This window comes from Symphalangus syndactylus, chromosome 9, assembly GCF_028878055.3.
Source record: "Symphalangus syndactylus isolate Jambi chromosome 9, NHGRI_mSymSyn1-v2.1_pri, whole genome shotgun sequence".
In the NCBI taxonomy this organism is placed as follows: domain Eukaryota; kingdom Metazoa; phylum Chordata; class Mammalia; order Primates; family Hylobatidae; genus Symphalangus; species Symphalangus syndactylus.
In genome coordinates, this window is record NC_072431.2 from 70,225,011 (window position 1) to 70,231,165 (window position 6,155).

The 6,155-nt window shown below is 48.5% G+C and overlaps 1 pseudogene; it reads right to left on the minus strand.

Annotated features, from left to right (window-relative positions):
* Positions 1-2,491: 2,491 nt before the first annotated feature.
* Positions 2,492-3,440, minus strand: LOC129489826 (synaptosomal-associated protein 29-like; annotated as a pseudogene).
* Between the last annotated feature and the right edge of the window lie 2,715 nt (positions 3,441-6,155).

Below are 6,155 nucleotides of genomic sequence, written 5' to 3' on the forward strand. Positions count from 1 at the left end.
AAGAAAGGAAAAAGAAAAGGCCGGGTGCGGTGGCTCATGCCTGTAATCCCAGCACTTTGGGAGGCCAAGGCGGGTGGATCATGAGATCAGGATAAGGAAGGAGACCACTACTACTCCTGCTGCCCTTCTCCCTCAATGTTGCCTAGTTCACAGAACAGGAGGAAAGAGAGAAAGCAAAAAGTTGGAAAGAAACAGAAGATAAGTAACCAGACAACCTTGGCACCACCATCCGGCCCTAGGAGTTAAAAATAATAATAACATCAACCCCTGACCTAAACTTGTGTTATCTGTAAATTCCACACATTGTATGAAAAAGCATTGCAAGACCTAGCTCCTCGGGAGGCTAAAATGGGAGGATCACTTGAGCCCAGGAGTTTGAGGCTGCAGTGAGCTATGATCACACCACTGCACTCCAGCCTGGGCAACAGAGTGAGACTCTGTTTTTAAAAAAACAACAAAAAGAAAAAGCAGCCTACCTGTAAAGAGGTTGAGTTGAGAGCACTTCAGGACCTGTGTCATCATGCACAGTGAAGATATCTATGGTGACTAACGTGCATCCCAAACCAAAGAGCCCTCCCTGAATGCTTTGCTCTGGTTAATACTCCCAGGGACACTCACCACTTAAGCCCCTTCCCACCAGCCCAGCATTATAGTATCCTGGGATTCCCTACCTCTATGATATTAATAACAGCAATTTATTCCTCTATATGCTAGTAGCACTAATGAAATAGATAAGAAAAAAAACCTACGGTCAGTGGTAATTATTTGAGCTTGATCATAGCACAAACTTCTTTCACATATCAATTTATTGAGTTTCTACTATGCGCCAGGCATTGTACTAGACCTCGGAGATATTACGGAGATAAATAGAACAGCAAAATTGATGCTTCCATCTGTCTTTTTTTTTTTTTTTTTTTTGAGACAGAGTCTTACTTTGTCACCCAGGAAGTGCAGTGGTGCGATTTCCGCTCACTGCAACCTCTGCCTCTCAGGTTCAAGCAATTCTCCAGCCTCAGCCTCCTGAGTAGTTAGTATTACAGGCACCCACCACCATGCTCAGGTAATTTTTGTATTTTTAGTAGAGATGAGGTTTCGCCATGTTGGCCAGGCTGGTCTCGAACTCCTGACCTCAGGTGATCCGCCTGCTTTGGCCTCCCAAAGTGCTGGGGTTACAGGCATGAGCCACATGGCACCCATCCATCCATCCAGTCTTTTGACATCCAGAAAGCTGGAGACCAACACTGGGACCTCTGCTACAGCCACAGCAAAAAAGAAAAGTCTTAACATATTCGTGTCCAAGCTTGCCTGCAGAAAGAGCAAAAAGATGGTCTTCAATCCGGTGTTCACGTTTGCCCTCCAAATCGCCAGGGCATTGATCCGCTTGGTGAAGGCTAGGTCACCTGCAGAACCCAGGACACAAGGTACTCCGGGAAAAAGTAACTTTTAGATTTCAAGCTTCCAGCATTCAAGTGAGGCACACTTTAGGGAGGCCAGAAAAGAGATGAGAGGGCTGGGAGAGGTGGCTCACACCTGTAATCGCAGTACTTTGGGAGGCCGAGGCAGGTGGATCACTTGAGATCAGGAGTTCGAGACCAGCCTGGCCAACATGGTAAAATCCCGTCTCCATTAAAATACAAAAAAAAAAAAATTAGCCGGGCATGGTGGTGTGCGCATGTAATTCCTGCTATTCGGGGGGCTGAGGCAGGAGAATCCCTTGAACCAGGGAGGCGGAGGTTGCAGTGAGCCGAGATTACACCGCTGTACTCCAGCATGGGCAACAAAGTGACACTGTCTCAAAAAAAAAAAAAAAAAAAAAAAAAGATGAGAAAGCCAATCTGAACTATTGGCCACATTTACGAAGTGGACAATGGGAAGAAAAGTCCAAGCTAAGAAATAACAGTGGGTAATGAATGGGGGTGTATCAGCGACTGAGGGGGAGTTGAGAGCAGTAGGCCCTTAGCCAAGCTTTTATGCCAGGGGAGGCTGCTGGCAAAAATAACTTTTTTCTTTTCTTTTTTTTTCTTGAGACAGGGTCTTACTCTGTCACCCAGTCTGGAGTGCAGTGGCATGATCTCAGCTCACTGCCACCACCACCTTCATGGTTCAAGTGACTCTCCTGCCTCGGCCTCTTGAGTAGCTGGAACTACAGGCACTCGCCACCACACCTGGCTAATTTTTTATTTTTGTATTTTTAGTAGAGACCAGGTTTCACCATGTTGGCCAGGTTGGTCTCTAACTTCTGATCTCAGGTGATCTGCCCTCCTCTGCCTCCCAAAGTGCTGGGATTACAAGTGTGAGGCACTGCATTTAGCCCCTTCTCATGGATTCTGCAGTGTTGGATTCTAGAATTAGTCACTGGCTTGCTTCCTTTCCCATTCTGCATATTCTCTCAAAGTGACTTCATCTGCTTTCTTGGTTTCAACTACCACCTGTATATAGTAAAGATTCCTAAATTTAAATTTCCAACCCAGAGTTTTCTCTTGAACTTCAATTTTTTTTTGTCTTAAGACCTACTCTATTATAACATTTGCAAACACACATTAATTTACATACTAAAATAGTAAATGAAATTTCTTGGAAGTTCAAAAAAAGATCTTTCAATTCTTTTCATCACAATAGAGTGGAAATCCGTCTGTCTTCAGAGTTGTCGAACTTTTCTTTCTGTGCTTTTTATGTTGACATCTAACTTGTCTACTTTGGTTGTCAGCCAGTCAAGAATGTCATCTTACTCCTCAATTTCTGTCTGCATCCCCAGGGCTATGTCCTTCAGACGGCCCAGTCCCATGGACAGCTCATCTAGGTTGCTGTCGATCTTCTGGTGATAGGCTCGAAGGTGATAGGCTCTTTGGGTAAGCATCGGTAGTCATGGCAGAACCAGCCCCTCTGGGGACAGGGTCTGTATCACCCAGCTTTCTAAGGTTTGGGTGGCTGGCCTGGTACTTTGCTTCCTGTTCTTTAGTTGTACTTATGGCTTCTTTCAATCTGCTGTTGGGCTGGGAGGCGAGGGTGCCATTCTGTTCGGGTGGGGTCTCTACTGGTTTGGATTTGAAGTAATTGACAAGCCCCCCAAACACACTCTTAATGCTGTTGATGTGTTTCTGGCTGGTCTTCGAATCTTGGTCCATCTTGTCCACCATCTTCTCTGTGCGCTCTGGGACTCCTCGCTGACGGGCGAGCTCTTCGGAAGAGGCGACCCCAACCTTCTCGGACTCATACATGAGGGCCAGGGACCTGCTGGTGCTGGCGGCCGTGGCCTCAGCCCTGCGGAGGACCTCCTGCCGCAAGTACTGCTGCCTGTCTGCGGGCGCGTCGGGCCCGTCGGGGAGGTCTCGGGCGTCCCTCCAAGGGGCTGGCCGGGCGCCTTCGTCCTCCCCGTCGTCCTCGAACGGATTGTAGCTTTTAGGGTAAGCTGACATGGTGCCGGCGCGGCTCTGGGTCTGGGAAGGAGAAGGAGGAGCGCCGCTGCCGCCGCCGTCCAGGGCCTCGCCCCGCCCGCAGACCCCGCAGTCGTCGCGCGAAAACTTCAAATTTTTATCCTACGTAAAACCGACAGCTCCTGCTGATGTCCCCAGGCGCACCTCAAACTTACCATGTCCAAATCTAACATCATCTTCCCACCAAATATTTTCATCTGTCTTTATTTCCCTCAATTTTTCAATTTTTTTTTTGACAAAGTCTCACTCTGTCACACAGCCTGGAGTGCAGTGGTGTGATCTCGGTTCGCTGCAACCTCTGCCTCGTGGGTTCAACTGATTCTCATGCCCCAGCCTCCTGAGTAGCTACGATTACAGGTGCCTGCCACCATGCCTGGCTAATTCTTGTATTTTAGTAGAGACGGGGTTTCACCATGTTGGCCAGGCTGGTCTCAAACTCCTGACCTCAGGTGATCCACCCGCCTCGGCCTCCCAGAGTGCTGGGATTACAGGTGTGAGCCACCACGTTCGGCTAGTTCCTTCAATTCTTTAAATTCTTTGTCCCTTATCCATGGGGAATGAAGGGAGAAATATCAGTTGAGAGGGTGGAGTCAGAAGGTTGGCCTTCCCTTGCTCTTTCATCCTTAAAAAGATTTTTTTTGGCCAGGCATGGTGGCTCACGCCTGTAATCCCAGCACTTTGGGAGGCCTAGGTAGGTGACCTGTACTCCCAGCTACCTGGGGGCTGAGGTAGGAGGATTTCTTGAGCCCAGCAGGCAGAGGTTGCAGTGAGCTGAGATCACGCCACTGCACTCTAGCCTGGGTGATAAAGTGAGACCCTGTCTCAAAAAAAAAAAAAAAAAATTGATGAGAGGGGAGAATGGGACCTGCAAAAAAGATGGAAATGAGATGGAGATCAGAGGAGAGCCAGAAGAGGGTTGTGAAATTCAAAGGAGTGAAGTGAAGTAGGGCTAGGTGAGGTGGCTCATGCCTGTAATCCCAGAACTTTGGGAGGCTGAGGAGGGCAGATCACCAGAGGTCAAGAGTTCAAGACCAGCCTGGACAACATGGTGAAACCCACATTGGTGGTCCAGCTACTTGGGAGGCTGAGGATGGAGCATCACTTGAACTCAGGAGGTGGAGTTGCAGTGAGCCAAGATCATGCCACCACACTCCAGCCTGGGCAACAGAGTGAGACCCCATCTCGAAAAATAAAAACAAACAACAACAAAAAAACAAAGGAGTAGGCCGGGCGCGGTGGCTCAAGCCTGTAATCCCAGCACTTTGGGAGGCCGAGGCGGGCGGATCACGAGGTCAGGAGATCGAGACCATCCTGGCTAACACGGTGAAACCCTGTCTCTACTAAAAAAAATACAAAAAATTAGCCGGGCGTGTTGGCAGGCGCCTGTAGTCCCAGCTCCTCGGGAGGCTGAGGCAGGAGAATGGCCTGAACCCGGGAGGCGGAGCTTGCAGTGAGCCGAGATCGCGCCACTGCACTCCAGCCTGGGTGACACAGCAAGACTCCGTCTCAAAAAAAAAAAAAAAAAAAAACAAAGGAGTGAGAAAGGAGGTAGGGCTGGACTCTGGAGGTGGAATTCAGACAGCACAACAAATTGAAGACTAGCTGAAACAGGTCTGGGGTGGAAGCAGCTTTCCATAAGATACACCCACAAGTGTGCATTGTCAGTTTACCATTGCCATGGCAACACTGCCTCTTTCCACAGCAGCGACCCAATGACCCGCAAGTTACCACCCTCATCCTAGAAATTTCTATATAAACTGCCCCTCAATTTGCATATACTTAAAAGTTGGTATAAATATAAGTGCAGAACTGCCTCTGAGCTGCTACTCTGGGCACACTGCTTATGGGGTAGCCCTGCTCTGCAAGGAGCAGTATCTCTGCTGCTGCTGTACACTGCTGCTTCAATAAAAGTTGCTGTGTAGGCCAGGCGCGGTGGCTCATGCCTCTAATCCCAGCACTCTGGGAGGCCGAGATAGGCAGATCACCTGAGGTCAGGAGTTCGAGACCAGCCTGGGCAACATGGTAAAACCCCATCTCTACTAAAATTACAAAAATTAGCCAGGCATTGTGGGGTGCACCTGTAATCCCAGCTACTCAGGAGGGTGAGGGAGGAGAATAGCTTGAACCCGGAAGGCGGAGGTTGCAGTGAGCAGAGATCACACTGCAACCTGGGCAACAGAATGAGTGAGACTCTGTCTCAAAAAAAAAAATAAAATTTTAAAGACAGGGTCTTGCTATGTTGTCCAGGCTGGGCTCAAGCAATCCTCTTTCCTCAGCCTCCTGTATAGTTGGGACTACAAGTGTAGGCCACTGCCACTATGCCCAGCTTTCCTTTTTCTTGTTTTTTGTTTTTGTTTTTTTAGAGACAGGGCCTTGCTCTGTTACTGAGGCTGAAATGCAGCGGCACAACCGATCATAATTCACTGCAGTCTTCATCTCCTGGGCTCAGCGATCCTACTGTCTCAGCCTCCTGAATGGCTAGGAGTACAGCCACTCCCCACCACACACAGCTAATTTATCTTTTTTTTTCTCTTTCTCTCTAGAGATGTGGTCTCACTATGTTGCCCAGACTGCAGTAATAAATTAAAAATATGAATCCTGGTAATTGTTTGTTTTTTTGTTTTTTTGTTTTTTTTTTTGAGACGGAGTCTTGCTCTGTGGCCCAGGCTGGAGTGCAGTGGCACGATCTCGCCTCACTGCAAGCTCCGCCTCCCGGGTTCA